At 45.5% G+C, this 17,892-nt stretch overlaps 1 long non-coding RNA gene across 1 annotated transcript; it reads left to right on the forward strand.

Moving 5' to 3' along the window:
- Nucleotides 1–1,637: 1,637 nt before the first annotated feature.
- On the forward strand, nucleotides 1,638–17,451 carry LOC128351833 (uncharacterized). The gene is made up of 3 exons (XR_008320066.1): nucleotides 1,638–1,877; nucleotides 2,128–2,284; nucleotides 16,116–17,451. It is a non-coding gene; the product is annotated as an uncharacterized LOC128351833 (long non-coding RNA).
- Nucleotides 17,452–17,892: the final 441 nt, after the last annotated feature.

Raw genomic sequence — 17,892 nt, forward strand, 5'->3', positions numbered from 1 at the left:
ATGTGTTAAAAATACGGCATGACTCTGTGTGTCTGTGTGTGTGTGTGTGTGTGTGTGTAGATGATGCTGAACTTGCAACAGGGCGGGGAGGTGGCCTCCAAAGGCCTTTATGTCTAGGCTCCAAAATTGCCTAGGTGCCCCTCTGCAAATGTCACGCACTGAACAATTTGGTGCAGAGGTGCTTTCCTCCACCCTTTAAAAAACAGTTGTTTCTCCGTGTCCTTTAATGAGGGAGAGAGGACTGCATTAATTCTGCCTCTGTGCAAAAGTGTGGAGCGCCTTGTTCAAAATGATACCTGCGCTTGCAATAAATGTACAGTCATGTTAAGAATCTGTCTTCCTTCAAAATAAGGTTTTTACTGCAAGAGAATTCAGTTTTGAATAAAAATTATGCATAAGTGTAAAAATATGTGCATGTTTTACATATGTTAGATCGGAACGTTAAGGAGGCCCCGCACATGCTGAATTGCCCCCAGCCCCACGGCCCCCTAGGGACTGCCCTGTCCATAGGACCCTGATCCATCAATATTTTGAGAGAAAAGATGAACCCAACGTGGTGGGTCAGCACCACCCTCTTGAGCCTATTGCAGCTGATTGGCAAGGAGTGGGGGAGACACCTACGCCAGCTTGAAGAGGCCCCACCTTTGAGGGGGAATTTCCAGGAACTTTTAGTAATCCTGAACCAGGATTACTAGAAAATGACAACCTGTCTGTAGCAGAGAGTGTTGAACCACTCTGCCCAAATCACTCGGAATCAGCTATCACTGATACATGTCCATCCCTGGAATATAGAATTTGGGAAAGCAGGAAAATACATACGCCCCCTGTTAGCTAGCTGACTATGAAAATTCTTGTGAGATGCTTACTTTAGGGCAGTGTTTCTCAACCACTGTTCTGTGGAGGTCCGTGAGGCATTGGGTACTGGTCCATGAGGCATCACTAATAAAAATCAACCCCCAAAAAACCAATTTTGGGCTGGCAGGGGCCACTGGGAGTTCTCCAGAGCTCATTTCTAGGCAGCCCTCGCTGCTGGATAATGTTCATGTCACTTCTTCGAAATGAACATTATCCAGCAGCAAGGGCTGTCTGGAAATGAGCTCCAGAGAGCTGCCTGAAATAGTTTGGGGTAGGGGTGCCTGGGGGCAGGGTTGGGGGCAAGGGGGGTGACTCCCTTACTAACTGCTGGTCCAGGAAATGGCGCATAGCAATAGCACTTACATTTATATACCGCTCTATAGCTGGAAGCTGTCTAAGCGGTTTACAATGATTTAGCATATTGCCCCCAACATTCTGGGTACTCATTTTACCGACCTCGGAAGGATGGAAGGCTGAGTCAACCTTGAGCCCCTGGTCAGGATCGAACTTGTAACCTTCTGGTTACAGGGCGGCAGTTTTACCACTGCGCCACCAGGGGCTCATTGAATAATGTACCGGTCCATGACTCCAAAAACGTTGAGAAACACTGCTTTAGGGGGTGGAAGTTGTAATGACCGTAAAATTAACACCACTGGCCAATAGGTGGTGCTGTTCCATGCTTTACTATTTAGCAAGGTTCTGTATCTTGTCTTAGCTGTTCTGTTCTATTGTTACTCTGGAAGAGTTTCCCTCCAAAGTGAGGTCTGTGTGAATGGCCTGAATAATCGCAGGCTCGTAATAAAGTTCTCCTGTTAAACTAGTATTACATAAACCATTTATGGTAAATTCCACTTCCAGCACAGCTCCCTGTTAAGTGTCTGTAGGGGAGCGAACATAATTGAGAAAAAGCAATTATATATGTGAAAGATCGATTATATCTGATGCCATGGCTTTGAAGGAAGTCCTGGGGAAAAATCAGTCTGACTGTGCTAGGACTGTGTTATACCTGTAGCATCTAAGATGTAAGTAGAGAAGGTTAAGCTTGTCACTGGGAAACTATCTTTAATATGAACCTTTATTTCATCTTTAGAGGCTCTGCTCTCTGCTCTCATTTCTAACTGACATTTATCTAGCAACCAAAAAAGAAAGGGCCTTTTCCGTGGTAGTACCACAGTTTTAGAATGATCTCTCTGGAAAGATCCATCAAGCTGTTTCTAAGCATTGAAGATCTTTTTATTATTTGAGGCTTTTAAAGGCTGTTCTCACACACAGGCAAATCCGAGCAAAGGAAGCCCAGCCTGGTTTCTCCTGTGTGCGGGGACTTTTGGGAGCCCCCAAACCTCTCTGCTGCTGGCAGCTGCAGAGGATTGTCTGGGTGTGCGATCTGCGGGGATGGATCATCTGCGGTAATGGATCATCTGCCGGGGAGGTAAGCTTTTGAAGTCTTCCTGCTCTCGTCTCTTTGAGCCCTTTCTCATGATCATGAGAAAGGGCTCATTGTTTTAATCAGTTGGAGTAAGGTTTGGTTTTAATACTACTGTTTCATTTTTAAAAAATCTGTATTTTAATCTTTGCATAATATTTTGTTATTGCCCACTCTGAACATTTTTTTTTTTAAGGTGAGATATAAATGGTGGAAACAAACAAAATAAATAACCATCCACCCTGTTTTAGCTCAACTTAGCCTTCAGTTGACAATTCATCTCTAGAAAACTGGCACTGGTTAACAACTGGATGAGATAGGTCTATTTTTAATTTTAAACTCAGCCCTTGGGGTTTATTAAATCTGCACAGGATAGAAGAAACCCTAATCTTCCCCTCTCTGCACCAAGAGAATCCTTTTGCATTGTACACTAATTTTATAAGTGTGTGGTAAAAACCTTGCTCCACACATCCCCCCAGACAATGGGGGAGGAGTCATCTACAGCTCTTTGTGATCAGTTTGCCTGTCACTTTGCAGATAAAGTCGCTCACATCCATGCTGACCTGGACTCCAGAGTTTTGGCAGTTCTAGCAGACGTGCCTTTGGTACCATCTGGCCCCGTTGTGTTGGATTCTTTTCGGTTGGTGCAGCCTGAGGATGTGGACAAGATCCTGGGCAGTGTGCGGGCAACTTCGTGCACTCTTGACCCTTGCCCTTCATGGCTAATAAAAGCTGCCAGGGAGGGGACAGGCAAATGGCTGGAGGTGATCGTTAATGCTTCATTAAGGGAGGGCAGGATGCCATCGTGCCTCAAGGAGGTGGTGTTAAGACCACTATTTAAAAAGCCCTCCCTTGATCCCTCCAACCTGGATAACTATAGACCTGTGTCTAACCTTCCCTTTTTGGGCAAGGTGATGGAGCATGTGGTGGCATCCCAGCTGCAGAGGGTCTTGGATGATATGGATTATCTGGACCCTTTTCAATCTGGCTTCCACCCCGGGTATGGGACTGAGTCGCTCTAGTGGATGACCTACGCCGGGAACTAGACATGGGGAGTGCGTCCCTGTTGGTTCTGCTGGACCTCTCGGCGGCGTTCGATACCATCGACCATGGTATCCTTCTGGGCCGCCTCTCGAGTATGGGAATCGGAGGCACTGTGTTGCAGTGGTTCCGGTCCTTTCTTGGGGAGAGGGCCCAGAAGGTGGTGCTGGGGGACTACTGCTCGGCCCCGTGGCCGTTGGCCTGTGGGGTCCCGCAGGGATCGGTCTTGTCCCCCATGCTGTTTAACATCTACATGAAGCCGCTGGGAGAGGTCATCCAGGGATTTGGACTGAGTTGTCAGCAATATGCGGATGACACTCAGCTCTATTTCTCCTTATCATCTGATCCTAGGGAGGCGGTGGATGTCCTGAATCGGGGGCTGGAGGCCGTGATGGGGTGGATGTGGGCTAACAAACTGAAATTGAATCCGGATAAGACGGAGGTACTGTTGGTCAGAAAGAGCCAATCGGGATGAGGAGATTTTACCGGCTCTGGATGGGGTTGCACTCCCCTTGAAGGAGCAAGTACGCAGCTTGGGGGTACTACTGGACCCGGCTCTGCTTTTGGAAGCTCAGGTGGAGGCGGTGGCCAGGGGTGCCTTTGCACGGCTTTGGCTAGTGCACCAACTGTGTCCCTTTCTCAAGAAGGCAGATCTGGCCACGGTTACCCATGCCTTAGTCACGTCGCGGTTGGATTACTGTAACGTGCTCTACGTGGGGCTGCCCTTGAAGAATATCCGAAAACTGCAGCTAGTGCAAAACGCGGCAGCGAGGGTTTTATCCGGAGCTGCCCATTGGGAACACATCACCCCCATTTTGAAAGAGCTGCACTGGCTGCCGGTTCATTTCCAGGTCCAATTCAAGGTGCTGGTTTTGACCTTTAAAGCCCTTAACGGTTTGGGCCCGGGGTATATGAGGGACCGCCTGCTCCCAAGGGTTGCTGCCCGCTTGACAAGGACATCTGAGGGGGCCCTGCTCCGGGTGCCGACAATGAGAGAGGCCCGGCTGTCGTGCACTCGGGACAGGGCCTTCTCTGTTGCTGCTCCTAGACTCTGGAATGCTCTCCCAGTGGCCATTCGTTCCTCGGACTCCATCACGGCTTTTAGAAAGCTTGTAAAGACTTGGCTTTTTACCCAGGCTTTTACATAATCGTTTTTACTGCTGCTTCTGTGTGTTTTTATCTGTTGTATTGTTTTTATGCCTGTTTTTATATGTTTTTATACTTTTTAGCTTGATGTTTTTATTGTCTTTTTATTGTATGTTTTAACTTTTGTAACCGCCTTGGGGTTGTCTTTTAACGAAATGCAAAAATAAATAAAAATAAATAAATAAAATAACCTCATAGAATTATTTTGTACTTTACATCCAGGCTTTCATACTTTCCCTCAATACTACATTCAGGAAAATAAAAGAAAGTGCCCCCTCCCAAAATTGTGCATCATTTCCTTGAAGAAAGGAGGTATACTCCTAAGCTGGCCCGTGAGCTGCCTCAATGGGCAAACAGAACGGAACAGAACTGGCCAAGCTCAAATGAGTCCAAGCCTGAGCTTCTCAAGGAGGCTCAAATCCAGTCTGGATTCGAGCCAAACCGGGCTAACATCTGGCTCGCACATCCCTACCAAGGTCTATACAGAGAGACCTCAAGCCTCTGTGGTGCCAATACCTTGCATGTTAGTGTACAGCATGCTCTGTGGTGTCAATGCACAGCATGCTAATTTAAGGTGCTAGTTATTATTTTAAACACCCTTTGATTGCAATACGATGCACATTTACCTTGAAGCAGGCCAACTGAATACATTGGTTATTTCTTCTATTTGTTTGTTCAATTTTTATACAGTCTTTCATAAGCTATCCCAAGGTTTTTTACAAAAGTTATAATAAAATACCATAGAACTCCATAAAAATCACATTTAAAACCTTAAAATTGGTTATACTATAAAAATCATAAAATACACCAAACACACACACACACACACCATAAAAAGACAAATAATATATAAGGCTGAGCTGTTTATGGACTAGGGTATGGTATCTTAGATGTCCTCTTTCCATATGGGTCCACTGACCTTAGATCATCACCTAGAGTCTTGTTCCAGGTTCCTTCTATTTAGAAAATAAGATTGTCATATGCAAGAAGTAGGGCATTATTTGTAGTTGTCCCACTATGCAATGATGACTACTGGCTCCACCTATCATTTAAATCTGTTGATACCAGGGAGGCAGTTGATGTCCTGAACCAGTATCTGCAAGCCATTCTGGTTTGGAAGGGGTTTATTGTTTTTGTGCGCTGTCCAGAACAGTATTGTACTGGAGGAGTTGGATAAAAAGATCTTAATAAATAAATATAAAAATGAGAGGTTTATGTTTGTCATAAGTAATACTCATTTTATCAAAGTGTTTAGATTGACAGAATAATTCAATGTAGGTTTCTAAGTGGCTTAGTTTACTACTGTTCTTTGTTGGTTTAATTATTTTATTGTACTATTCTTCTTGGAAGAAACTGCCATAGGAATTTTGAATTAGTTCCTTATAGTCTCAAAAGTGATTTCATGTTTGATCTCAGATTTTGACCTATGCTTTTGATTTTTCCATTTAATTCTCTAAATATAACCATTCTTTTGATTGTTCAGGGGGAAAAGATTTTTTACAAAGAAACCAAATCAGATGCAATTTACAATTTACTTGTAAATGCCTACTTAATTCAGTCAGGCTTATTAAAAAGAATTCTTTATGAATTCTTAATGGAGGTGACTGTAATCAAAGATAACCATCACTTGCCCTGGCAATTTTAACACCTGAGTGCAAAGAAAACTGATTATAATGATTAGACTCTTGGCATTTGTTTTATATTTTGTAAATCTTCCACTTTTTATAAGCAACAGACTTTTAATAACAGAGGAATTGCTTTGAAGAATGAAAGTTAAAAAAAATAAAGGTATTAAAAACTCTTCAATGCACCATGTGCAGGGGATTAAAATTACCGTATGCTTCACAAAATTTAAAATATAAACATGGGTGACTACTTTATTGCAAGGTTTTGTGCAGATGCTTATTTTAACTGTGGGAGATTGCTATAGCCTTCTACCTTTGGAAACCACATAATTTACTATAGATCTGCTTTATTGTTTTGAATACGTTATCATCTTAAAGAATCCTATCTTTTATAATCCTTACATAGAGCGTCTAAATCACAGATGCTACTATGAAGGCAGCCTTATCAGATTCCGAGTGCCTCCAAAGGCAGTACATGCAAGACACACAGATATGATTGCTGGAGCACAATCTGTCAAGTATTGTGCCTGGGATGGCCACAATACTTCTGTGCCCACTGCAGGAAAACAAATAAGAGCTATGTGACAGAGTTACAGCACACCTCAGCCTGCCTTGAGTGGAGAGGTAATGACTGTTTTGCCTCCATCCTTAAAAGGATTGGGCAGAAGAAGTAGAATTAGCCAGCTGCCTTGTGTCAGTAGCCTGGCCAATTAGGGGAAAGTGGGCATGGCTGTGCAAGTTTAAGCTGCTGCTCACATTTCCTTCAACTGGCAGGCTGCAGCCAGAGTAGCAACCCACCCACTCACTTTCTGGCACTGTAGGATTAGGTGTTGCAATGTCAATGCAACTGAGTAGGAATTTTGAGTTCCTGTTCTGAAACTGGTTACAGGAAGGGATTTTTTCTTCATTATCTGCTCTGATTCATTTAAAAAATAGCAATAGCAATAGCAATAGCACTTACATTTATATACCGCTCTATAGCCGGAGCTCTCTAAGCGGTTTACAATGATTTAGCATATTGCCCCCAACATTCTGGGTACTCATTTTACCGACCTCGGAAGGATGGAAGGCTGAGTCAACCTTGAGCCCCTGGTCAGGATTGAACTTGTAACCTTCTGGTTACAGGGCGGCAGTTTTACCACTGTGCCACCAGGGGCTCATTAGCCCTGAAGTAGGCTTCATTAGCCCTGAAGTTTTCCCCAAATGGATAATAATGGCGACTTCAGTGCAGGTTCCAGAGAAAGAGAGATGTATTGAGCACCCTAAGGCATTGGAGAGGTAAAAAGTATGACTACCCAAACCAGGCTAACCAGCTTGAGGGACCCGAAACTTACTGTAAGACTATTGGCCCAGGGCCTGATGAACCAACAGTTCGTCCCCTGCACATCTTTCAGAGGTGTTTGCAGTGAAGAGCAAAGACAATTATGTCACTGATTAGATGCTTAGAGCCAGGGTGGGGTAATTTATCCAAGGCTGGCATGTCCAGATGAACCTTAGTAGCAAATAAAACCTTAGTAGGAAGTTACAGATGGTTGACTTTGAGAAATTAAAAATGTTGCAGATAAGCCGTGAAGCATCAATAAAACTGTGTCCAATCCATTCACTGTCTTGTTTCTTCATTCTGGCTGTGTGGAGGCAACTGTACCAATGAAGCTTGTACAGGACAAAATTTTAGTGGCTTGTCCCCAAGTTAATTTGTATGTTTGTGTCTGCCTTTTGTAATATTACTGCAGGCACCAACTTGTCTTGATCTGATCCATCTTGGTCTGACTCTCCATCCAGCTGCTCACTCATTAGACTAATTCAGCTTTGTGCAAATTAACTCATAGCATTGTTGGATATGTAAGAAGTCACAGAGCTATGCAGTACAGAGACTTTCCATGGCCAGATATGCTTTCTACTATGTACCTGCCTTTCTGGATCATAGCCATAAATGCTTCCTCTCAATAACAGCTTGTCATTTTTATTCCAAGTTGCAAATACGTTTGGTGGGGGGAATGATTGTGCCATCTCTAGCAAGCTAAAAGATTCCATCAGTAATTATAAGGACAATCTCCAGAGTATTACTCTTTCAAAACATATTGGAAAAATTAATAAAGAGCTTCAGAATAGACACATACCAGATATTAAAAACATAAACTTGACAATTAGACAAGCATATGATTAGTAGGAAACTATATAATAAACACCAATTAACTCATGGCAACCACAGAGAGAACAAACGCATATTAGAAAGAGTGGGGGGAACTCATAACTACTCAATCATGCACGTTTTGAAAATTTCATGAATTTATACTGATACACATAGCTACAAGGCTCAGCATTTATTCTGCTGCTAAGCCAAATTTTTTCACCCTCAGCAATTTTGGCAAAGTTTTCCTTGCTGGGGGCCTTTTGTGGGTGACATAACCCTACCCTGAGTACTGACTTTGAGTCTGACCCTGAAGAGGCGGAACCAGAACTAGACCCAGTCCTGGACCTTGAATCCTGACATTGGGCCCAGAGCCTGAAAGAACACTAGAACTGGAGTCTCCCAAAAGTACAGCACCTTCAGAGCCAGAGTTCCCTAAAATCCTTGGAACCTCCTGAAGATCCAGAAGTGTGAATAATGTACAGATTGCAGAGGGCAAACACTCAGAGGCAAAGACTTTTGAAAAATAAGTAAAAAGTTTATGTTTACAGGGCAGAGGCACGATGCAAATATATGGTATTTGGGCAACCCTGATAATGATGGGAAGGAAGGCAGCTGCCAGCGTGAAGTAGATAAGGTGGGGAAGAGAGAGGTTATTCAAATAACCCCACCCCCCTGCCACACACAATTAGTGATTAAGTGATGTTCTGAGAGCACATAGGGACATTCTCTGGTGACATGAGGTGGACACACTCTCATCATGTTCCTGATAGGGTTTGCATGAACTGCAGTTTGAGCACTGATTCAGCACTGAACCAGTTTGGATGAGGTTCAGACCAATTCAGTACCATGGGGAGGGGAGGGGGAGCTTTTTTTAAAAAAAAAAAAAAAAGGAGAGCAGATCCTTACTTGCTCTCTACCACCGCACTTCCTGCTGCGGTGGCACTGGTCCCAAGTGTCCCCACGCGGTGCCAATGCATACATGCGTGTGTGGGCGCCATGAGTGACTGCATGGGCACCATGTTCATGTTGGCGCCATATGGGTACTTGGATGAGTGCCGCCCCAGTGGGGAGCTATATGGGGCAGCAGAGGGACCTGCTCTTCTCTTTCTTAAAACTCTCACTCCTCGCTCTCCTACCTGTGGTGCCGAATCAGTGCTCGAATCACAGATCGTGCACACCTCTAGTTCCTGACCTTACCACAGTGGGCTGTCGTCTGATACAACCAAGTGATATTGGGGTGGAGAAAAGAAATCTGGACCAAGGTTTTGGTAGGGATTGGGACTAAACCCATCACATTAGATAAACCCTTAAGACTGGCACTGTTTATTTCCTTTAAAAGCTCTTATTTTCAGATCACCCTGCATAAATATTTAACCTTTTTATATATTCCTTTAATAAATTACTGCTATTACATCAGCAGTATTAAATCTCTTTCTGTATAATACCATGGCTATGCCAAAACACCACCTATCACATGGGAGGAAATTCATACGGATGATTAGGTATACTTCGATTGGTGGTAGCAGGGAGGTTCCCGTATTTTTCGGACCATAAGACGCACTTCCCCCCCAAAAAAAGGGGGGGGATGAAGGTGCGTCTTATGGTCCGAATGCACCAGCCGCCCCCGGCGCCCCCCCGCAACCGGATTGGGGGCCAAATCCGCCGAAGCTACCGCCGCCGCCCGCCCGCCTTCCCTCCCAGCCGACCGCCCACCCGCCTTCCCTCCCAGCCGCCCGCCCGAGTCCTCACCATAAGTGAGAGGTTGTTCAAATAAGTTGTTCAAATAAGAGAGGAGCTCGCAAACAGAGCTCCTCTCTCTGCAAAGTCTCTGCCCCAACTGGGGCTTTGGGCGCAAAGGACGCCTGCGTCCTTTGCGCCCAAAGCCCCAGTTGGGGCCGAGACTTTGCAGAGAGAGGAGCTCTGTTTGTGAGCTCCTCTCTTATTTGAACAACTTATTTGAACAACCTCTCTCTTATGGTGAGGACTCGGGCGGGCGGCTGGGAGGGAGGGAAAGCGGGCGGGCGGGCGGCTGGGAGGGAAGGCGGGAGGGCAGCCGCGGCGGCAGCGGCTGTAGCTTGGGCTGATTCGGCCCGTCATCGGAGTGTGGGGGGTGGCTTTCTTGTGTTGGGTGGTTGGGTGGGTGGTCGTCTTCGGCGGCAGCGGCTGTAGTTTGGGCCGATTCGTCCCGTCATCGGAGTGTGGGGGGTGGCTTTCTTGTGTTGGGCAGTTGGGTGGGTGGTCGTCTTCGGCGGTGGCTGTAGTTTGGGCCGATTCGGCCCGTCATCGGAGTGTGGGGGGTGGCTTTCTTGTGTTGGGCGGCTGGGTGGGTGGGCGGCGGCGGCAGCCACAGCAGTAGTTTGGGCCAATTCAGCCCGTCATCGGAGTGTGGGGGGTGGCTTTCTTGTGTTGGGCGGTTGGGTGGGTGGTAAAAACTGGGTGCGTCTTATGGTCAGGTGCGTCTTATGGTCCGAAAAATACGGTATATAATGACCCACTGGATGTTGGTGGGGCATGCCTTCAGATATATTAACAGAGATATGATAACAGATACTATACTGCCTATAAAATCTTGCGATGGTTCTTAAAAACCCTTGATATTACTGATGGTGGGATTTGGAACACTACTAACTTTCTTTGAATATGAACACTCGGGGCTGGCATGGCCATTACACTCCATGTAGCTGTGGAAACAAGCTTCCCATGGAGAATAGGAACATAAGGAACATAAGAAGCTGACTTATACCGAATCAGCCTATTGGTTCATCTAGCTCAGTATTTCTACACAGTCTGTCAGTGACTTCTCCAAGTTTACAGGCCCTGTCTTGGAGATGCCAGGGAGACAACCTGGAGAATGCAAGCATGCAGATACTCTTCCTAGAGCAGCCCTCATTGCCTAAAGGAAAATCTTACAACAGCAACAACTATCTATCTATCTACAGTGAGGGAAATAAGTATTTGATCCCCTGCTGATTTTGTCCGTTTGCCCTCTGACACAGAAATGACCAGGCTATAATTGGAATGGTAGGTTTATTGTAGCTGTGAGAGACAGAATAACAACAAACAAACCCTCAAAAGCCCAGTGCCCAAAAGTCAGCGATGGATTTGCATTGTAGTGAGGGAAATAAGTATTCGATCCCCTATCAACCAGCAAGATTTCAGGCTCCCAGGTGTCTTTTCACTATATGCAGGTAACGAGCTGAGATGAGGAACACCCTCTGTAAGGGAGTGCTCCTAATCCCAGCTTGTTACAGTACCTGTATAAAAGACACCTGTCCATAGAAGCAAGCAATCACTCAGCTTCCAAACTCACCACCATGCCCAAGACCAAAGAGCTGTTGAAGGATGTCAGGGACAAGGTTGTAGACCTGCACAAGGCTGGACTGGGCTACAAGACTATCGCCAAGCAGCTTGGTGAGAAGGTGACTACAGTTGGCACGAGAACTCGCAAATGGAAGAAACACAAAATAACTGTCAATCTCCCTCAGTCTGGGGCTCCATGCAAGATCTCACCTTGTGGAGTTGCAATGATCATGAGAACGGTGACAAAGCAGCCCAGAACTACACGGGGGGAACTTGTCAATGATCTCAGGGCAGCTGGAACCATAGTCACCAAGAAAACAATTGGTAACACACTATGCCGTGAAGGACTGAAATCTTGCAGTGCCCACAAGGTTCCCCTGCTCAAGGCAGCACATGTACAGGCCCGTCTGCAGTTTGCCAATGCACATCTGAATGATCCAGAGGAGAACTGGGCGAAAGTGTTGTGGTCAGATGAGACCAAAATCGAGCTCTTTGGCATCAACTCAACTCGCCGTGTGTGGAGGAGGAGGAATGCTGCCTATGAGCCCAAGAACACCATCCCCACCGTCAAACATGGAGGTGGACACATTACGCTTTGGGGGTGTTTTTCTGCTAAGGGGACAGGACACCTTCACTGCATCGAAGGGACGATGGACGGGACCATGTACCGTCAGATCTTGGGTGAGCACCTCCTTCCCTCAGCCAGGGCATTGAGAATGGGTTGTGGATGGGTATTCCAGCATGACAATGACCCAAAGCACACAGCCAAGGCAACAAAGGAGAGGCTCAAGAAGAAGCACATGAAGGTCCTGGAGTGGCCCAGCCAGTCTTCAGACCTTAATCCCATAGAAAATCTGTGGAGGGAGCTGAAGGTTCGGGTTGCCAAACATCAGCCTCGAAACCTTTCTGACTTGGAGAGGATCTGCAAAGACGAGTGGGACAACATCCCTCCTGGGTTGTGTGCAAACCTGGTGGCCAGCTACAAGAAACGTCTGACCTCTGTGATTGCCAACAAGGGTTTTGCCACCAAGTACTAAGACATCTTTTGTGAAGGGATTGAATACTTATTTCCCTCACTACAATGCAAATCCATCGCTGATTTTTGGGCACTGGGCTTTTGAGGGTTTGTTTGTCCTTATTCTGTCTCTCACAGCTACAATAAACCTACCATTCCAATTATAGCCTGGTCATTTCTGTGTCAGAGGGCAAATGGACAAAATCAGCAGGGGATCAAATACTTATTTCCCTCACTGTATCTATATAGCTTTTCAACAAATGTTTCCAAATACAGTGCTCACATATGTAGTCTCCCATTAAAATGCAAACCAAGGTGCACCCTGCTTAGCAAATCAGACAATTCATGCTTGTTACCACAAGACCAGCTCTCCTGTCCCAACTAGCTTTCCTGCCCCATGACATGATGAAAACTACACCATGACTTACCACACGATCACTGCAATTGTAGTGAGAGTTGCCATATGTGTTGAACAGCAACTTATGTGGCAAATTCTGTGAGTGTACGTACAGTTGTGGCATGGAATATTGGATCCTGGGGAACCAGTATGCTCTTCTCTTTCTGCAGCCTCTCCATGATAAATATAACATGTGCCTTGACCTTCAGCTGTGCACTGTGGAGTGTTAACCATTTGACACATAGACCTGAGTCATCCATTGCACACCTCTGACATACAATACATAATACAATATTAAACTACTGGTGAGCAATTTTGGAGATATTTGTATTTCAGGGCAAGATCATACATGATTCATGAATAAATCCATTCAACAATATCCATCCGTATTCAGGCTTCCCCAAACTGCGGCCCTCCAGATGTTGCTGAACTACAACTCCCAGGATACCCAGCCACAATAAATTGTGGCTAGGGATGCTGGGAGTTGTAGTTCAGCAAAATCTGGAGGGCCACAGTTTGGGGAAGCCTGGTATACATTATGCATATTTCTTAATACTTACACAAACTATAATTGTCTTCATGCTGTAGGAAATCCATGAATTATAAAATTAGGAACCATTGCAGAAAAGTTAAAAAATGGACATACATGCCTACAAGATATAGGTTAATGACATCTAAGGGGGGTGGGCGGAGCCATACTAATTAGTGGATTTGCAGGAATCTTTACAGCTATATTTTAGAAATGCCAAACTGTAATGCACTAATGCTGTAGGCAAAAAGATGAATCTTCATCCTGAGAATCACTCTAAGTGACTTGTTATCTGTCTTGTGTCCTTTTTTGTAATAATTTGTATGCTGCAAAGCACAGTCTCTTTTTAAAAGTCTTCCATGAAATATAAATTGTGTCTAATGTTTATGGCATTGTAGATAATGAGAAAGGCTATGGATGGAGCTTTATTTTTTATAAAAAAGACGGATTGAGTTTTCAAAGTTTCATTAGCATTGTAGTCTAGGATTGTAAATGATTATGGATTTTTTCCCTTCATTGGTTTCAGATTTTTATTTGATGTCAACATAATCTCTCTGTGAAGCTAAATGCCAGTCTTGTTGACATTGCAACTTGAATACCAGCAAGGGCTTGTTCCTACCCATTTGTTTAATCCCTTATCACAATACCTACTAACCTACTATGCGCTTTCTTCTTTTAGATGGCTTAATTATTTGAAAATTCACAGTGTTCTCTGCACCCTTTGGAAAATATCCCTGTATTAGCAAACCCTGTTATCAGTCACAGATACCCATTCCAAAGCATTTTGAACAGCAAAGTCCTCTCCAGCACTCAGAGTTTAATAGGCCTAATCCAGTTTGCCTTTGCTACCATGAAATAGTTCATTCTAAATAATTATGTCCTATAAGATACATATATAAACTCCACATAAAACTCAAAACATGGAAGTGCCAGCACAAAAAAGAACACCCATAAAAGCTGCAAGCATGGCAAGAAAGGAACTGAGATTTATTTTTATTTATTTATTTAACTTATATACCGCCCAAACTTTCGTTTCTGGGTGGTTAATAATGACATAAAAACAATTAAAACAAATATAAAAGGTTAAAACAGTTTAACAAATTAAAAACAGCATAAAATTAAAACCTACAAATTTAAAAAGCTGAAAAGGCTTGGGTGAAGAGTTGGGTCTTCAGACATTTTTTAAAAATAGTCAGAGATGGAGAGGATCATATCTCAGCAGGGAGCGCATTCCACAATCTCAGGGCAGCAATCGAGAAGGCCCTTCTCTGTGTGACCACCAGACGAGCTAGTGGTAACTGGAGACGGACCTCCTCAAGTTACCTCAGTGGGCAGTGGGGCACATAACGAAGAAGACGTTTTCTTAATTACTCAGGGCCTAAGCTGTTTAGGGCTTTATAAGTTATAACTAGCACTTTGTATTCTGCCAAGAAACCTATTGGCAGCCAGTGTAGCTCAATCAAAAAGGGAGTAATGTGGTCTCTCCGAGATGGCCCGGAGACCAACCTGGTTGCCACATTCTGAACCAAGTGAAGTTTCCGGACTATGTACAAAGGCAGCCTCACTTAGAGCGCATTACAGAAGTCCAGTCTGGAGGTTACTAACAAATGTACCACTGTTCTGAGGTCACTGATCTCGAGAGTTTCATGTAGATGTTGAAAAGTATTGGAGAGAGTACGGAGCCTTGAGGGACACCATACTTAAGTTCAGATTTTGAAGAGCAACAGTCTTCAATCGACACCATCTGGAATCTGTCTGAGAGGTAGGAGCAGAACCACTGCAAAACAGTGCCTCCCACCCCCAACCCCCTCAGATGTTCCAGAAGGATACTATTGAAAGCCTCCAAGAGGTCCAAAAGGACCAACAGAGTCACACTTCCTCTGTCAAGTCCCAACTGGAAATCATCCATCAGGCCGACCAAGGCAGTCTCCACCCCGGAAGCCAGTTAGAAATGTGTCTAGATAATCCGTTTCCTCCAAGACTGCCTGGAGCTGAGAGGCCACCACCCTCTCTATTATCTTGCCCAGCCATGGGAGGTTGGAGACAGGCCTAGAGTTGCTCAACTCTGAAGGATCTAATGTAGGCTTCTTTAAAAAAGGTCTAACGATTGCCTCCTTAAGTCAAGGAGGCATCCTGCCCTCCCTCAGAGAAGCATTTAGGATTTCCACCAGGCCTCCTACAACAGCCTCCCTGCTAGATCGAACAAGCTATGTTGGACAAGGGTCAAGAGAACAAGTGGTAGGCCTCACTGATCCAAGCAACTTGTCCACATCCTCAGGAGTCACAAACTGAAACCGATCCAGTTGAACCACATAAGAGGAGTTGTCAGACACCTCCAGTTCAGACATTGAATTAATTGTGGAGTCTCCATCTAAGTCGGCCCTAATCCGAGAGATTTTATCTGCGATAAATTCTTTAAACACATCACACCAGATAACTGATGACTCCAAATCCTGTTTCAAGGGAGAGGGGCAGATACTATTCCCCTCACAACCCTGAACAACTCTGCCGGATGTGAGTTCGTGGAAGCAATATGGGTAGAAAAGAACCGCTTCTTTGCCACACGTATCACCTGAGCATAGATATTTAAATGTGCTCTATGACATAATCTGTCAGATTCAAGTCGAGTCTTTCTCCACTTGCACTCCAGCCACCTACCTTGCTGCTTCAGCCGCTGCAGTCTTCCGGATACCAAGGGGACGATTTTGAAGCAGGTCGGAGGGGACGCTTAGGAGCAATCCTGTCTACTGCCCTGGAGAGCAAGTTGTTTCAATTCTCAACCAGACCATCAACAGGATCACTGGCAGAGCCAACATTAAATCCCTCCAAGGCTTCTTGGAATCCTATTGGATCCAATAACCTCTTTGGGTGGACCATTCTAATAGGCACCTCGCTCCTGCAGAGATGGAAAGTGGTTGTAAGTCCAACCTTAACCAGATGGTGGTCTGTCCATGACAATGGGGAGATCGTAGGAGTCCCCACCCATGGAACACCACCCTGTTCAGAGTAAAAGACCAGATCAAGCGTGTGACCTGCAATATGCGTCGGTCCAGAGACCACTTGGGATAGGCCCATAGTTGTCATGGCCGCTATGAACTCCTGAGCTACCCCGGACAGATTGGTCTTGAAATGAACATTGAAGTCCCCCATGACCAAAAGTCTGGGAGAGTCCAACGCAAGTCCTGCAACCAAGTCTGTGAGCTCAGTAAGGGATTCCGTTGGGCAGTGGGGCAATACCACCAACAGAAGTCCCAATCTATTCCTGGTCCCCAAACTCAAGTACACACATTCAATATGGTACGATACCCTAACAGGGACCCTGGTAAGGGAGATGTTATCCTTATAGACCACAGCCACTCCATCTCCCTGCCCACATCCCTTCACCCGCTCCTCTACAGAATATCCTGGAGGAAGAAGCTGGGACCAGACTGGGACATTAGCCTCCCCCAACCAAGTCTTGGTAATACACACCAGGTCAGCCCCTTCATCCATAATCAAATCATGGATGAGTTCAGGTTTATTTTGAACCGACCTGGTATTGCAGAGGAGCAAGGTAAGGCTATGTGGGTTGTTGGCAGTGCTCCCCGAGATAAAAGAGCTGGCAGGACAGCCGTAAGGGGAGACAGCTATTAAGTTTCTGACTAACCTCTGCAATGTAGAGTGTGTGTACCCAGCTGTGTAGGGTCCCAGCTAACTTTGCCTGTACCCAGGGACTGTATTGCCTCCATCTTCTTGGCCCCTCAACTGGGTGAGTACTCAGGCCTGCCCACGGCCAGTGGGAAGGTCCAACACCCCTTTATCCCTAAGTTTTTGGTCTAAATAGGGCCTCCTGGTGGGTTTGGGGGGAGGTATATTGTATTAGTTTTATTGTATTTCTGTATTGTGTGTTGAATGGTATAGATGGATTTTGTGCAGGGTACTAGGTTTTTTAAATTTATTTTTAAATTAAGCCGGTGAGGGAGGTGGGGGGGAAGGGAAGGCAGGGGTTTCTGACAATCAGGTCCTGGATAAGTTTCAGTCCAAAGTGGCACACAGAGGGATCCCTCCCTCTCAACACGCTGGCGGAGGAGGTAGGGGACAGGAAGGCAGAAAAGGTAGGATAGGGTGCTGTATCTGTCCATTCTCCAATTCTTTGCCCCCAGCAAGGTGGTGTGCAGGCTCTCCTACTTGGAGGAGCCTGCTGGTCCTGCTGCACTGCCAGAGCTGCCTCTGCCTCTGACACCTGGCAGTGCTGAGGGGGTGCACTCCACTGCCAGGGAAGCGGATGTTTCCGTGGCAGGGGTGGAGGGCTTGGGCTTGACAGCTGCTAGTGCAGCCAGACTGTCCCTCTCTCTCATCCCCATACCCAACATTCATCTCACCACTCTGTGAGGCTCCTGCCATCCAAGTTGTCCAGTTTGGGACCAAGTCCTCTGGGACTGGGTCAG

Source organism: Hemicordylus capensis, chromosome 3, assembly GCF_027244095.1.
Source record: "Hemicordylus capensis ecotype Gifberg chromosome 3, rHemCap1.1.pri, whole genome shotgun sequence".
NCBI lineage: Eukaryota > Metazoa > Chordata > Lepidosauria > Squamata > Cordylidae > Hemicordylus > Hemicordylus capensis.